Raw genomic sequence first — 16,630 nt, 5'->3', positions numbered from 1 at the left:
TCCCACGAAAGCTAAAGCTTACGTCAACAAAGTAGAAGAGTTAAAGAAAAAATTCAGGGCCGGGCGCGGTGGCTCAAGCCTGTAATCCCAGCACTTTGGGAGGCCGAGACGGGCGTATCACGAGGTCAGGAGATCGAGACCATCCTGGCTAACCCGGTGAAACCCCGTCTCTACTAAAAAATACAAAAAAAAAAACTAGCTGGGCGAAGTGGCGGGCGCCTGTAGACCCAGCTGCTCAGGAGGCTGAGGCAGGAGAATGGCGTGAACCCAGGAGGCGGAGCTTGCAGTGAGCCGAGATCCGGCCACTGCACTCCAGCCTGGGCGACGGAGCGAGACTCCGTCTCAAAAAAAAAAAAAAAAAAAAGAAAAAATTCAGAGTATGAGAGACTGGAATTGGTTGCCAGCCACGCCTTTGTCCTAAACTGAGAAAATGCCTTGTTTTTTCTAACACAGTGGATGGTGGGAACTAGAGGAAAGAATCAGCTAACCCAACCTCAAGGCTACTTAGGATAAAGTTCTAACAAATTACGGGCTTAAACGATTATTGACCTTCCCTGAGTAGTTTTTACCTGAGATCAATTAAAAGTGTATTTGTGGCCGACTGCAGTGGCTCACGCCTGTTATCCCAGCACTTTGGGAGGCGAAGGCAGGTGGATCACCCAAGGTCAGGAGTTTGAGACCAGCCTGGTCAAAATAGTGAAACCCCGTCTCTACTGAAAATACAAAAATTAGCCGGGTGCGGTGGTGGGTGCCTGTAATCCCAGCTACTAGGGAGGCTGAGGCAGGAGAATCGCTTGAACCTGGGAGGCGGAGGTTGTAGTGAGCTGAGATTGCACCACTGCATTCCAGCCTGGGCGACAGAGCAGGACTCCATCTCAAAAAAAAAAAAAGTATTTGTTACTTTAAATTTAATTTTTTTTCCTACTTCCACTGCACAGTCATTTTTCTGGCTCTCCCAACCACACCCCTCACCCTGCACAATTACCCCTCTTGCATGTACCTCTCTTGTCATGAATCTTCAGGGATGGGAATATGAGGTTCTTGGGATGGGATTCATCACGGGAATAACTCCAAGAAAAGCTGCCAGGTGAGGCTTTCATTCACTTCCCCAAGATGAAAAAGCTGACCTCTCGCCTGTGTTCCCCTCGCGGTCTGGACCTGCGTCTGTTATTTACCACCATGAAATTTAAAATTAGGTGCGTGTCACCTGAGGCTCTAACAGCTGGAAGGCGATGATCTGGTCACATTTATGCCACCTGAGGGAATAATCCTGGGTAAGCAGTCCCAGCGGGGCTCAGAGGTTCAGGCTCATCCCACACGCGGTGCAGGAAGGGCCGGCAATGGGGCAGCCTGGCTCCTGGGCTCTGGGGCTTCAGTGCAGACCGTCTGCACTTCAGTGTCCCTCATCATACCTGCTACCAGAAGCCCATCGGTGACCACAGTTGGAGAGAGGGAAGGCCACACGAAGCAAGAAGCAGCTGCAAAATCATGCAGTGCTGAAAAGGGAATGCTTGTTTGCAGTTTCGTTCTCCCTGGTTGAGAGTCAACTTTCTTTAGTAAGCACAGTTCAAATCCTGGTAAAATCCAAAGCCTTGACGCCACCTTTTTCCACCTCTTGTAAAGCACAAGTCAAATTCTGGTAACATCCAAAGCCTGAAACCACCTTTTCCCACCTCTTGAGTTGCACAAAAGTGCATTCACAGATACCAGGGTGCAACACGCTGGGACATTGTATTATGTGAAATCATCATACAAACACCCTGGGCTTTTGAAAAATAGCTTGCAAGAGGGTTGCACTCAAACTCTTGGGCCAGGTGCAGTGGCTCACACCTGTAATCCCAGCACTTTGGGAGGCTGAGGTGAGGAGTTCACTTCATATCAGGAGTTCAAGACCAGCCTGGCCAACATGGTGAAACCCTGTCTCTACTAAAATTACAAAAATTAGCTGTGCATGGTGGCAGGTACGTGTAATCCCAGCTGCTTGGGAGGCTGAGGCAGGAGAATCGGTTGAACCTGGGAGGCGGAGGTTGCAGTGAGCTGAGATCGCGCCACTGCACTAAAGCCTGGGCAACAGAGTGAGACTCGGTCTCAAAAAAAAAAAAAAAGGCCGGGCGTGGTGGCTCATGCCTATAATCCCAGCACTTTGAGAGGCTAAGGTGGGTGGATCACCTGAGGTCAGGAGTTCAAAACCAGCCTGGCCAACATGGCAAAACCCCTTCTCTACTGAAAATACAAAAAATTAGCTGAGCATGTAATACAAAAAATAAGCTGAAAATACAAAAAATTAGCAGGCGCCTGTAATCCCAGCTACTTGGGAGGCTGAGGCAGGAGAATTGCTTGAACTCAGGAGGCAGAGGTTGCAGTGAACCGAGATTACATCATTGCACTCCAGCCTGGGCGACAAAGCAAGACTCTGTCTCAAAAGGAAAAAGAGGGTTGCACCCAAAGTCCTGTGAGTCTCACAGTAGTCCTGCAAGTAAGAGGACAGGATAAACCAGCCCCCTCGGACAGACAGATGCAGGCTCTGAGACTCAGAGCCAGTGTAAATGCCTCCCGGAAAGTCACAGCCATCCCATGATAGAGGAGGAATCTGGGGCTCAAACCCCGGGTTTCTATCCCAGTGTTCCTCTCTGCTTGACCCTTAGAATAATAACCACCATTTATGGTCACTTACTCTGTGACAGTCATTTTCCACTTATTATTTCCTTCGATCCACAACCACCCATTGAGGAAATCAAATTCAGCCAACAAATACTAGAGGAAGCATTGAACTCAGGTGTGTCCTTGAAGGCCGCCTTCTAATCAGCTGCATTAATTACTTCTCTTCCAGTTCAGTTCCACTTTTTTTTTTTTTTTTTTTTTTTTGAGACGGAGTCTCACTCTGTCACCTTGGCTAGAGTGCAGTGGCACGATCTTGGCTCACTGTGACCTCTGTCTCCCAGGCTCAAGCAATCCTCCCACCTCAGCCTCCCAAGTAGCTGGGACCACAGGTGCACACCACCATGTCTGGCTAATTTTTTATATTTTTGGTAGAGACAGAGTTTTGCCATGTTGGCCACTCTTAAAAGGACACCTGTCATTGGATTTAGGGCCCACCCAGGTAATCACATCTCGAGATCCTTAGGTTAATTATATCCACAAAGACCTCATTTCCAAATAAGGTCATATTCACAGGGACTAGGTTTAGGAATTGCACATGTCTTTTTGGGGGAATACTGTCCAACCTGATTCAGGGACGACGCAGATTCGGGCCTACAGCATCCCCAGTCCTCAGGGGTAACTGCCTCTGCCACAACCCTAGGAAGGGTCAGGCCTGGGGCAGGCAGGCAGGCAGTGGGAAGCAGAATCAGCCCTGGGCGGGTCTGGGCAACCCGTCCATCCAAGAATCAGAGAACAGGGCCAGCATGCTGATTCCCTGGGCAGCAAGTAGGTAGAACGCAGGGCCAGGCAGGGCAGAAATCAGTGGTTCATGAGGCTCAGGGAGGTCGAGGAAAGCAAGCAAAGCCCAGAGAGCTAGGGCAGCACTGCCAGGACAGTGCTAACATCACATTCCTGGGCTCCTTAAGTCTCCTGAGAAGGTGGAAATCGTGGAAATTGTGTTAATCGCCTCTGCCGAGGCCAGGCCACGGCGCCCTGCTGGGGGCTAATCTTGTGTGACCCCCTCAGACCAGAGCGGGGCTTGCTCCTGGTTTGGTATCCGCTGGAGCTATAAGGGCCGGGGGTTCACAATGCCTTTTGCAGGAGGTATGGCCTCAGCAGTGCCCAGCCAGGGACAGTGGCCATTCAGGAGCACCCTGGCTTCCAGAGTGATAGAGGTCAGAGGCGACTGGCCACAGGCAATCCTGGGCTTCATTTACATGCAACAAACCCATTATCTGCTCTCAGCAAATAGGGAAGGAGGATAAGATGTAGGCAGATGAAGGGAAAGTGCCTCCAAAACCGGCAAGTTAGAAGACAGCTGGGAGCCAGGGGTTAGATAAGTGGAAGGAGTCCCTGCGGGTTCTGGAAGAGGACTGTGTGCAGCTAAAGCAGCGGGCTCTGCGGTGGGACTGCCTGGCTTCACACGTTGGCTTTTCAGCTTGCTGTGCAACCTTGGGATAGTTACTCAACCTCTCTCAACCTCAGGTCTCTTCCCTGTCAACCGAAGACCAAAATAGAACCTACATCATAGGGCTATTATGAGGATTAAATCAAACAAGCCAAAAAAAGCACTTCACACAATTCCTGGTATGCCGTAAATACTCAACTAACACCGGCTTATTATCAACCAGCCACACTGGAGGGAAGCCTTGAAGGAGGGTGTGGTTTTATGTGTCAGCTTGACCAGGCTACGGTATTTGGTTGTTTGGTCAAACGCCAGTCCAGATGCTGCTGTGAAGGTATTGTTTTAGGTGTGATTAATTCATATTTAAATTAGTAGACTCTGAGTAAAGGAAATCACCCTTCACTTTGTGGGTGGGCTTTATCCAATCAGTTGAAGGCCTTAAGAGAAAAGACTGAGGTTCCCAGAGAAATAAGAGATTCTGCCTCCAGGCTCAAGGCTGCAGCACTGGCTGGGTGCGGTGGCTCAGGCCTGTAATCCCAGCACTTTGGGAGGCTGAGGTGGGCGGATCACCTGAGGTCAGAAGTTCAAGACCAGCCTAGTCAACATGCTGAAACCCCATCTCTACTAAAAACAGAAAAATTAGCCGGGCGTGGTGGCACACTCCTGTAGTCCCAGCTATTCAGGAGGCTGAGGCAGGAGAATTGCTTGAACCTGGGAGGCAAAGGTTGCAGTGAGCCCAGATCATGCCACTGGACTCCAGCCTGAGTGACAGAGTGAGACTCCATCTCGAAAAAAAAAAAAAAAAAAAAAAAACCAAGACTGCAGCATCAGGTCTTCCCTGAGTCTCCAGCCTGCTGAGCTGCTCTACAGATTTCAGACTTGCTGGCCCCCCAATCCCACAAAACTATTTATTTATTTAGAGAGAGGGTCTCACTCTGTCACCTAGGCCAGACTGCAGCAGTATGATCATAGCTCATTGCAGCCTTGACCTCCCAGGCTCAAGAAATCCTCCTGCCTCAGCCTGCAGAGTAGTTGGGACTACAGGTGCATGCCACCATGCTCAAATAATTTCAAAATTTTTTGTAGAGATGGGGTCCCATTATGTTGTACAGGCTGTTCTCAAACTTCTGGGTTCAAGAGATTCTCCCATCTCAGCATCCTAAATTGCTGGGATTATAGGCATAAGCCACTGCACCCAACTGACAATTCCTTTAGGTAGGTAGGTAGAGGATAGGGATGGATGGATGGATGAATAGATGGATGGATGGATAGTGGTTGGTTGGTGGTGGGTGGAGTGGATGGATGGATGGATGGATGGATGGATGGATGGATGGATGGATAGGTGGGTGGGTGGATGGTTGGCTGGCTGGATGGATGGATGGACGGTTGGTTGGATGGGTGGTGGGTGGGTGGATGGATGGATGGATGGATGGATAGATGGATGGATGGATAGGTGGGTGGGTGGATGGTTGGCTGGCTGGATGGATGGGGTGGTTGGATGGTGGTGGATGGATGGATGGATGGATGGATGGATGGATGGATGGTGGTGGAATTAGGTGGAGTGGATGGTTTGGATGGATAGATGAATGGCGGATTAAGTTGGATGGAGTGGAGTGGATGGATATGGATGGATGGATGATGGATGGACCGCTGGATGGATGGGTGGTGGTGGATGGATTGGCTATGGATGGATGGATGGGCCGGTTGGATTCAGATGCATTGGAGTGCGTGGAATGGATGGATGGATGGATGGATGGATGGATGGATAGATGGATGGATGGATAGGTGGGTAGGTGGATGGATTGGCTGGCAGGCTGGGTGAGTGGGCAGTTGGTTGGTGGAGTGGAGGTGGGAGTGGGTGGATGGGCCAGATGGAATGGATGGATGGAATGGAATAGGAGTAGGTAGGTGGGATGATGGTTGGCTGGCTGGCTGGATGGATAGATGGGCCAGTTGGATTTAGATGGGTAAATGGTGAATGAATGGAATGGAATGGATGGATAGATAAGATGGAATGGATAGAATGGATGGAATGGGCCGGTGGTGGTGAATGAATTGGCTGGCTAGCTACAGAGGATGGAGCCCGGTTGGTTGGGTTGGTTAAGGTGGGTGGATGGATGATTGGGTGGTGGACCGGATGAAACAGATATAAATTTGTCCGTATGAAGATCAGATTAGTGGCCAGAAGACACAAGGACAAATGTCCCAGACAAAGCCCAAGAGCGTGGGCTGTGCTATGGAGGATCAAGCAGACCAGTGAAGCCACCTGGCACAAGGCGCAAGAGAAGACATCAGGAAATGAAGCAGAACTGCAGGTTGCAGTCATGGTGCAAGGCAGCTCAGCACCCAGCTGGAAGCCTTTGGAAGATGGAGAGGCAGAGAGTGAGCTCAGGGCTGTCCTTGAGGAAGAGGCATGCACAAAGCCAGCCATGCACACTCCCCAGCTATATCTGCTGCCAAAGTGAAACCAGGACGGCTGTAGAAATTTGCTTCAAATGAAGAAACCTGTTCCTCGACGGGGACAAATGATGTCACGCACAAGTACAGAAGCAGACCACATTCCTGCCACACCATGGCTCAAAGTCACAAGGCAGAAACACCTGAGAAGGGGGGAAGGCCTGAAGGAGGAGCTGAGTCTGCCCAGGTTCTCCTTTGGAATCTGGGTGTGGCCGCCTTACATGGGGATCTGGAATGTGCCGTGCTGCAAAGTGAATTCCTGGTGCATTTTTGAGGCTCAGGTGATCCCGAAGTTATGGCTGTCGTGAGAGAGCAGCACCCTGCTGACAAAAGGTTCTGGAAGGTGGGCAGTGCAAGCTGGCTTCATCCACAAGCCCTGCTCACAGCCTGGTGCTCAGTGGATATTGTCCCCACCGGAAGTTCTAGGAGCTGCCCTTGGTCAGTGAGCCTGGCTCAAACACGGCAGCTAAATGGCATCACTTGCCAGGTCACATGGGCAAATGGCCAGCGCCTCGTTCCTGGAGACAAGGTGGAGTCATTCAGTTCTTTTGCTGTTATTGCTAGAGACGGAGTTTCACTCTTGCCGCCCAGGCTGGAGTGCAATGGTATAATCTCAGCTCACTGTAACCTCTGCCTCCCAGGTTCAAGCAATTATATTGCCTCAGCCTCCTGAGTAGCTGGGATTATAGGCACCTGCCACCACGCCCGGCTAATATTTGTATTTGTGGTAGAGACGGGGTTTCACCATGTTGGCCAGGCTGGTCTCAAACTCCTGACCTCGTGATCTGCCTGCCTTAGCCTCCTAAAGTGCTGTGACTACAGGCATGAGCCACCATGCCTGGCCTAATTTTTGTATTTTCAGTAGAGATGGGGTTTCACCATTTTGGCCAGGCTGGTCTCAAACTCCTGACCTCGTGATCTGCCTGCCTTAGCCTCCTAAAGTGCTGTGACTATAGGCTTGGGCCACTGTGTGCCCGGCCTGGAGTCATTCAGCTCTAGGGGCTTCTTCTTCCTTATTAACAGGCTTTGTGCAGGGGAGCAGGAGTTCTGCCTGCCCTCAATAGCTGGTGCAATCATATCATTCTATTAGAGACACATAATATTCCTGCATGGATAGAAGCATATTTGTTTATTCCGCTCATTTGCTGATGGAATTTGGTTGTTTCACCTTTGGCTACTGTACACGTAATGCCTGCTGAGACATGCGTAATATGAATGTCTGTTTTAAAGTCCTCTGCTCTTTTTTTGAGAAGCGTTGAGGTGAATGCGTAAATCAACTTTGAGGTAGGCTGAGATTGGGATCCGCGGGCCTAGGGTTGAGGATCTGTGGGTAACCTAAAGACCTCATCAGGAGAGAGAGAGAAGAAATCAAAAAAAGAGAGAGAGAAGAAGGAAGAAAGAAAAGAGAGAGAGAGAAGAAGAAGAAAGAAGAAGAAGAAAGAAGAAGAAAAGAAAGAAAAGAACGGACCGTGCCAGTAACCAGTTAGCCAGCCAGCCAGCCAGCGGATGGACGGACGGGCGGCCAGCCAGACGGCGGACGGATGCCAGGATCGACCGGTTGGAACAAAAAACAGATTATGCAGCTCATTATTAAACAGCACCTAGTTTGACAACACATGGAGTTTGCAAAATACACAGACTCTCTTTCTTGGTTGACAAACAGAAAGGGAATTTCCCCAGTTGCTTCCACTGTACACAGGACAGCAAGTGGTTGTGACCGCCTAAACGCCCTCCTCCCAAGTCACATCCAGCAGTGCCCTGCCTGCCACATCACATCATTCATTTATGTCATTTCTCCCACAGGCAGCCCCCTCCTTTGTGTCAATCAAAAGCTGATGGGCACCCAGCAGGCAGCCGGCTTGCTTCTGTCAGCAGCAAATGCTGTCCACATTTCAGACCACTAGTGAAAGTGGAAAAGAAATGATTACCATATGAAGTTTCCTTGACGGAAGCAGATTTAAATTCAGCCTTCATCCCCTAATTTTCAACACTACTTTGACTGTGGTTTATTTTATTTATTTCATTTTATTTTTTATTTTTTTCAGACGGAGTTTCACTCTTGTTGCCCAGGCTGGAGTGCAATGGTGCGATCTCGGCTCACTGGAAACTCCGTCTCCTGGTTTCAAGTGATTCTCCTGCCTCAGCCTCCCGAGTAGCTGCAATCACAAGTGCCTGCCACCATGCCCGGCTAATTTTGTATTTTTAGTAGAGATGGGGTTTCACCATGTTGGCCAGGCTGGTCTCGAACTCCTGACCTCAGGTGATCCACCCGCCTCAGTCTCCTAAAGTTGACAGTGGTTTATTTTAATACATAACTTTGAGTCATGGAATAACCGCAGAATATGCAACATATTTTTAGATGGTTTATCTGATTGTGGTGCCAAAATCCCAGTGATCAATTCATTAGGTTTGCTTGACTCCCAGAATTAATACATATTAATAAACATTTTATCGAGTACCACTATGGTCTGAATGTTTCTGTCTCCAACAAAATCCATAACCTCAGAGGTGATAGTGTTAGGAGGTGGGATTTTTGAGAGGTGATCAGGTCATGAGGATGATGCCTTTATGAATGGGATTAGTGCCCTTATAAGAGGCTCCAGAGCTGCCAAGCCCCGCCCACCATCTGAGATCTCAGCAAGAAGGCACGTCTATGAACCAGGAAGCAGCCCTCACCAGACACTGAATCTGCCAGCACTTAATCATGGACTTCCCAGCCTCCAGAACTGCAAGAAAAAAAAAAAAATTAAGAGATAGGTTCCAGCTTTGTCCCCCAGGCTGGAATGCAGTGGTGCAATCACTGTGGCTCACTGCCGCCTCAAGCTCCTAGACTCAACAGATCCTCCCACCTCAGCCTCCCCAGTAGCAGGGAGCACAGATGTGCACTGCTGCACCCAGCTAATGGTTTTTATTCTTTATTTTTGTAGAGATGGGGTCTTGCCATCTTGCCCAGGCCTACAGGTGTGCACCACCGTGCCTGGCTTCCAACCATAATTAATTCTATCAAGACAAGCAGAAAACTCACTTGGACATGGGTTCTGTTTTTTCGTTTCTTTTGCCATATGACTAGACTGGGCTGTCGAGAAACATCCATTTCTCTGTGCTACCTGTGTTCAAGGAGAGGAAGATAACAATTGAGATAAAGTCTGACTTTTCAATCTAGAAAATTCCCTTTCTGGCACCAAACACTAGTCTGGAAGCAAGGTTGGAAAACGCACACATAAAAGGCGTGAGATCAGATGGTAGAAAAAGGTAATGCAGACCACGTCTGTGTGCAAGGCTGAGTCCAAGACCAAGTGTTGGCTCATCACCCTGTGGTCCCAGATACACCTGCCATCCCCGCCAGGGAAATGACAAAAACACCACAAAAAGCTGCTCCAGGCCAGGAGCGTTGGCTCACGCCTGTAATCCCACCATTTTGGGAGGCTGAGGGAGGTGGATCGCTTGAGGCCAGGAGTTCAAGACCAGCCTGGGAAACATGATGAAACCCCAACTCTACAAAAAATACAAAAATTAGCTGAGCATGGTGGCGTATGCCTGTAGTCCCAGCTGCTAGGGAGGCCGAGGTGAGAGGATCACCAGAGCCTGGGGAGTTAGAGGCTGCAGTGAGCCATGATCGCACCACTGCAGGACAGCCTGAGCAAGAGTGAGACCCTGTCTCAAAAAAAAAAAAAAAAAAAAGTAGACTTGTGCAAAACTGAAGCACGTGAAGTCCATCTGTCCCTTTTGCTTCTGTGTGTCTGTATCTCTCAGTGAGTTGATTGCCAGTTGATCACACCCAGCCGGTGGGGTCCAGAAGACAGGACAATGGACCTGAGATTGAATCCCAGCTCTGAAAGTTGCCACCTGGGTACCTCAGGCAAGGCCTGGTTTACCTCTTTGGGTCTGCAGTTCCTGTTCTGGAAAATGAGGATATTCTAATACCTGCCTTGCCCATCTCAAAGAGTTCTGGGAGACCCAGAAGAAAACATGAATGAGCAGGTGCTTTGTGTATAAAGAGGAAACACAGGCTAGAAAGAAACATCGTCTGTTCTCATTAGTCTTAGGTCTGCCACTTACGGTGTGACCTTGGGCACATTCCACAAGTACTCTGAGTCTAAGTTTCCTCATCTGTAAGGCAGAGAAAATATTTATTTAATTTATTTTTTGAGACAGAGTTTCACTTTTATCGTCCAGGCTGGAGTGCAGTGGCGCGATCTTGGCTCACCACAACCTCCACCTCTTGGGTTCGGGTGATCCTGCCTCAGCCTCCTGAGTAGCTGGGACTACAGGCGCCCGCCACCAGACCCGGCTAATTTTTTGTATTTTTAGTAGAGACAGGGTTTCGTCATGCCAGCCAGGCTGGTCTCTAACTCCTGACCTCAGGAGACCCACCCACCTCGGCCTCCCAAAGTGCTGGGATTATAGGCATGAGCCACCACACCCAGCCTAAGAAAAGATTACCTAAAACCTGGTGCCATTTTAGGTAATCTTTTACCTAAAATAATCTGTAACCCCAGCACTTTGGGAGGCTGAGGTGGGCGGAGTTCCATAACACCCTGGCCAGCATGGCGAAACCCTGTCTCTACTAAAAATACAAAAAATTAGCTGGGCATAGTAGCAAGCGCCTGTAATTCCGGCTACTCAGGAGGGTGACGCAGGAGAATTGCTTGAACCCTCAAGAGGTGGAGGTTGCAGTGAGCCAAGATCGCGCCACTGCACTCCAGCCTGGGCGACAGAGTGAGACCCCGACTCAAGAAAAAAAAATTCCCTACCTCAAGGGTTAAAATAGGGATTAAATGAGATAGTTAATACAAAATAGACACTGTTGATGGGCTCATCCAAGCTCTGGGGAGGATTTCTCCCTCCTGAATAAGAAGGTAAGGACTTGCTAAGGGAAAGCCTTTCATCCTTTCGCCTTTCCTCTTCTTTCTGCCTAGAACATCAGTGTGAGGTGAGGTGGTGCAGCAGCCATCTTGCCACCATGAGACAAGAGGCTTGAGAATGAGGTCTATGCTAAGGACAGAGGAACAGAAAAATGGGAAGAGCCTGGGTTCTCGAAGGCATCAATGGTCATTAATACTGATACAGTTTGAATCTGTGTCCCCACCCAAATCTCATGTTGAAATGTAATCCCTAGGCTGTACTTGAACGCTGGTCCTAGCCCTGATCAACCAGCTTCTCACGAGAGACCTGGGCGTGGACAGGAAGGTACGATTTCGAAGTATACAATCCCCCAGGCAAGGGGTTATCAGCCTAGAACCGGGTTTCTAAAGTAACCCAGGACACCTCACTCAGGTCTTAGCAAACCTCCAGCATGTCTCTCCTTGCTGCCCAGTGCTGGAAGTGGGGCCTGGTGGGAGGTGATTGGATCATCGGGCAGTTTCTCACAGTTTAACACTATCCCCCTTTGGTGCTGTTGTTACGATAGTGACAGTGATCGGTAGAGCAGGAACAAGACAGACAGCACCTCCCCTCTCTCTTTCTCTTGCTCCTGCTCCAACCATGTAGGACAAGCCTGCTTCCCCTTCACCTTCCACCATAATTGTAGGTTTCCTAAGGCCTCCTTGGAAGCTGAGCAGATGCCAGCACCGTGCTTCCTGTACAGTCTATGGAACTGTGAACAAATTCAATCTCTTTTCTTTATAAATTACCCAGCCTCAGGCATTTCTTTATAGCAATGTGAGAATTAACCAATACGGATACCAGCTCCGAACTGCCTACCGTGAACTTTTTCCTACCCAGGAAAAAGGACTTCTTTATTGTCATCAGCCTCTAAAACAGGGCTTTCTGTTACTTGCCTCCGTATGCACTCCAAATTGATACAGTATCTAATTTATGCTGAGAGCCCAGCTAGGGAACATGCCCAGGCATGCAACTTTTACCTACTGAGCTGGAGAAGAGTGTGGAAGTGAAAGTAAAATTTGAAGATTGGATGAAAGATGTTAAAATCACGGGAAGGCTAAGTAATTTAAGAATACTCAGACATCTCATAGGTAAGGAAAATGACAGTATTAACATTAACACAAAGAAGGTGATTAGTCAAAACGTTCCTCATGAGAAAAGGTCCTTTGGCAAATACTTTCCTTTAAAGTAAATGAATATAACAGGCCAGGCGCAGTGGCTCACACCTGTAATCCCAGCACTTTGGGAGGCCGAGGTGGGCGGATCACCTGAGGTTAGCAGTTGGAGACTAGCCTGGCCAACATGGCAAAACCCCACCTCTACTAAAAAATACAAAAATTAGCCAGGTGTGGTGGCGTGCACCTGTAGTCCCAGCTACTTAGGAGGCTACGGTGGGAGAATCGCTTGAATCCAGGAGGTGGAGGTTGCAGTGGGTTGATATCTCGCCACTGCACTCCACCCTGGGCGACAGAGTGAGACTGCATCTCAGGCAAAAAAAAAAACAAAACAAAAAACAAGTGAATGAGACTAACTAGTTAATCAAGCCTTTCCAGCCTTCCACATGAGCCCAATAAATTGACCTCTCAGCCTGAAGACGCATCTGTGGAAATTTCCACCAATGATAACCTGAAGTGTTTGCTCCTGACGCCTCGTGGGCAGCACACCAGGCATCTTCCCTTAATAGTTAAGTAGACATGGCTCGTAAAGCAATGGAACAAATGCCATTTGTGTCCCCATATCTTGCAGAAGCCAAAGTAGAGAAGATAGCCTAGATCTTTTCACTGATTTTCCACGTCAATCTTCTTTAAGTATCTGTGCTATCCACTTCAATGAAGCTACGGCCCCGTAAATAATACTGTGGTCTGTTGCCATACTCATAATGGAAGGACATAAAAATGTCCTTATTTGGAATTCATAAAAATGAAGATGCAATTTTTTTCCATCCAAAAATGGCTAATAGAGGTTCGTGAGTTGACTCCATTTTCCTCCCTCAACGGTCCGTTCCTGAGCAAATCCTTTCTTTGGGCTCTATCACATTTACGTCATTCACATGTGACACCCATGCAGGTGTGAGAATGCACTATCTTTCATTGATGAAAATGATCCAATTGGCCGGGCGCAGTGGCTCACGCCTATAATCCCAGCACCTCGGGAGGCCAAGGCAGGCAGACCGCTTGAGCCCAGGAGTTCGAGACCAGCCTGGACAACATGGCAAAACCCCATCTCTGTTTTTTAAAAAGAAATAATAATAAAATGATCCAATTGCCTCCCAAACTGCTTTTCCAGGAAGCAGGTGGGTGGATCGTGCTGAGATGGTGAGGTTTCTGTGGCAGCACGTCAAATTGGGCCACACAAAGAATTAGACTTCTCACCCGGGCCCCAATATGGTAACCCATGAAAGAACCAGTCTTAGGCTTCCCTGGCCTCAACACCCATGCTTGCTGCCACTCCCAGGCCCCACCCATTCCCTCTGTCCTTGGTTCCACACCCCCAGCTACACTCTGACAAAGATGCTGGGCTGGAGACACCCAGGGCGCCAGACACACCCAAGATGTTCTCACCACTTCTCAGAGCCAAATGCCCTGGCTGCAAAACAGAGAAGCGAAACCTATAAATAATCAAGGCTTGTTTCCAAACCTTCAGAGTTCTCGCACCCTGCCCTGTCTTGCGTGTGTGTGTACATACAGATATAGACAAGATGGTATCATCTGTAGGTAGAGATGTAAATATAGATATATCTCAGCTATTACTCGGGAGGCTGAGGGATGACAATCACTTGAACCCGGGAGGTGGAGGTTTCAGTGAACCAAGATTGCACCACTGCACTCCAGCCTGGGCAACAGAGTAAGACTCCGTCTCAAAAAAAAAAAAAAAAAAAAAAAGATATATCTCAGCTAAACACTTTACACAGATTTTCTGATTTAATCCTATCAGTGTGAGAAGTATTATCTGTTTTATTAATGAGAAAAACAGATTTACAGAGTTTTGTTTGTTCATTTTTTTTAGTGGGTGGACAGTGCCTTGCTCTGTTGCCCAGACTGGTGTGCAGTGGTGTGATCACGGCTCACTGCAGCCTCAAACTACTGGGCTCAAGAGATCCTCCTGTCTCAGCTTCCCAAGTACCTGGGACCATAGGCATATGCCACCATGCCTGGCTTTTTTTTTATTATTATTATTTGTAGAGATGGGGTCTTGCTATGTTGCCCAGGCTGGACTCAAACTCCTGGCCTCAGGCAATCCACCTGCCTCGTCCTCCCAAAGCATTGGCATTACAGGCATAAGCCACCATGTTCAGCCCCAAGAGATTTTTTTTTTCAACCTTACCAAGGTCACAAGCTGACAGGAGGTGGAGGTGAGGGTAACAGTGGCTTTGAGGACTCTGCAGTCACCATGATGCACTCCCTCCATCCCACTTTCATCAGGCACCTAGAGCCCCACCCTACGCCATGCCAGGTTTCCTGCTATTTCTCAGGCTGGCCCGACACTGTCTCGAATCCATGTCTGTGTCCACGGCTGGCCCCAGGTTCCTCTCCCAGGGCTCCCCCCTGGTTCTTTTGAGATCCTCCTCATACAAGAGGCTCCAGATAAGTGCTGCCTCAGATGCCAGGCTGGACGTTCTGCCAGAGTACAAGCTTCATGCGCCAAATCAGGGGTTCATGGGCTGACTCTTGATCCTCACCCTCAGAACCTAGTTCAGAAAGAGTAGGCATCTGAGTGATTCTATTTTTTTTTTTTTTTTTTTTTTTTACAGAGGGGGTCTTGCTGTGTTGCTCAGGCTGGTCTCAAACTCTTGACCTCAACTGTTCCTCCATGGCCTCCCAAAGTGGTGAGATGATTGACTTTACATCCTCAAGCTTAGCCCAGGAGCTCTGACACAGCATGCAGCCAAGGCATGTTGGCTGAATAAATGAACAAACCCAGCAGTGTTTTTACACCTCACGAATATTGGTGGACTGTATCACCTTTGAGAAATCATTGATTATATAATAATTGCAAAAATTTAGGTCATCGATTAGATTACAAACACATAATTTTGATTGTGGTAAAATATATGTAACATAAAATTTACCACTGTAACCATTTTAAAAATGTGCAATTCAGTGACATTAAGTATATTCACATTGTTGGCAGGGCACGGTGGCTCAATCCAGCACTTTGGTAGGCCGAGGCTGGCAGATCTCTTGAGGCCATGAGTTAGAGAACAGCCTGGCCAACATGGAAAAACCCCATCTCTACTAAAATACAAAAATTAGCCGGGCGTGGTGGCAGGCGCCTGTAATCCCAGCTACTCAGGAGACTGAGGCAGGAGAATCACTTGAACCTGGGAGGCAGAAGTTGCAGTGAGCCGAGATCACGCCACTGTACTTCAGCCTGGGCAACAGAGAGTGACTCCATCTCAATAAAAAAAGAAAAGAAAAAGTATATTCACATTGTTGTGCAACCATTACTACCATCTATCTTCAGATTTTTTCATCATCTGAAACTGAACCTTTGTCCCCATTAAATACTAACTCCTCACCCCTCCTCCCCATTCCCTGACAAACATCATTCCATTTTCTGTCTCCATGAGTTTAATTATTCTAGGTCCTTCCTGTAAGTGAAATTACACAATATTGTCCTTTTGTATCTGGCTTATTTCACTTACTACAGTGTCCTCAAGGTTCATTCATCTTATAGCCTGTCTCAGGAATCCTGTAATTGGTAAAAGACACTCACTGATCATCAAAAAACATCGATGAGCTTCTGCTGTGGGCAGGGCCTGTACTTTCCAGTCCAACTAAAAAGAGGTAAATGATAACAGTCTCTGCTCCAAGGTGTCAGCCAACCAGTTTCACTTTTAAATCTTTTTTTCTTTTTTTTTTTTTTTTTTTGAGATTTCTGGAATCTCTTCTGCAATTAATAGGTTCACCTGGAGAAATCATCTATAGTCTACAGGCTAGCCTGGAAAGTCATTTTCAAAGGTGAAGAGGAAGGCCAGGAAGGCCGGGTAGGCCAGGTATGTTGGCTGCCTCTCATATAGCAGCATGGGACCCCTTAAAGTGAAATTGGCCGGGTGCAGCGGCTCATGCCTGTCATCCCAGCGCTTTAGGAGGCCAGGGCAGGAGAACCACTTGAGCCCAGGAGTTCAAGACCAGTCTGGGCAACACAGTGAGAACCCATCTCTAAATATACACACACACACACACACACACACACACACACACACACACATATATATACAAAAACAGCCAGGCGTGGGCTGGG

The 16,630-nt window shown here is 48.3% G+C and overlaps 1 long non-coding RNA gene across 4 annotated transcripts in view; it reads right to left on the bottom strand.

Moving 5' to 3' along the window:
- Positions 1–8,719: 8,719 nt before the first annotated feature.
- LOC110741991 overlaps positions 8,720–16,630 on the bottom strand; it is a 28,592-nt gene continuing 20,681 nt past the window's right edge. Inside the window, exons 3-5 of one of the 4 annotated variants that reach the window (XR_004179890.1) lie at positions 14,711–15,074; positions 9,528–9,609; positions 8,720–9,228 (exon numbers count right to left, since the gene is read on the bottom strand). This is a non-coding gene — a long non-coding RNA (uncharacterized LOC110741991). Of the gene's footprint in view, positions 9,229–9,292; positions 9,610–14,710; positions 15,075–16,630 lie in introns of those variants that run through there. The other 3 variants (XR_004179888.1, XR_004179889.1, XR_002519124.2) reach the window with 3 other exon arrangements.

The sequence above is a fragment of the Papio anubis genome, chromosome 18 (genome assembly GCF_008728515.1).
Source record: "Papio anubis isolate 15944 chromosome 18, Panubis1.0, whole genome shotgun sequence".
Lineage (NCBI taxonomy): Eukaryota > Metazoa > Chordata > Mammalia > Primates > Cercopithecidae > Papio > Papio anubis.
The sequence above is the reverse complement of the archived record's forward strand: the minus strand, read 5'-3'. Positions and strand labels throughout refer to the sequence as shown.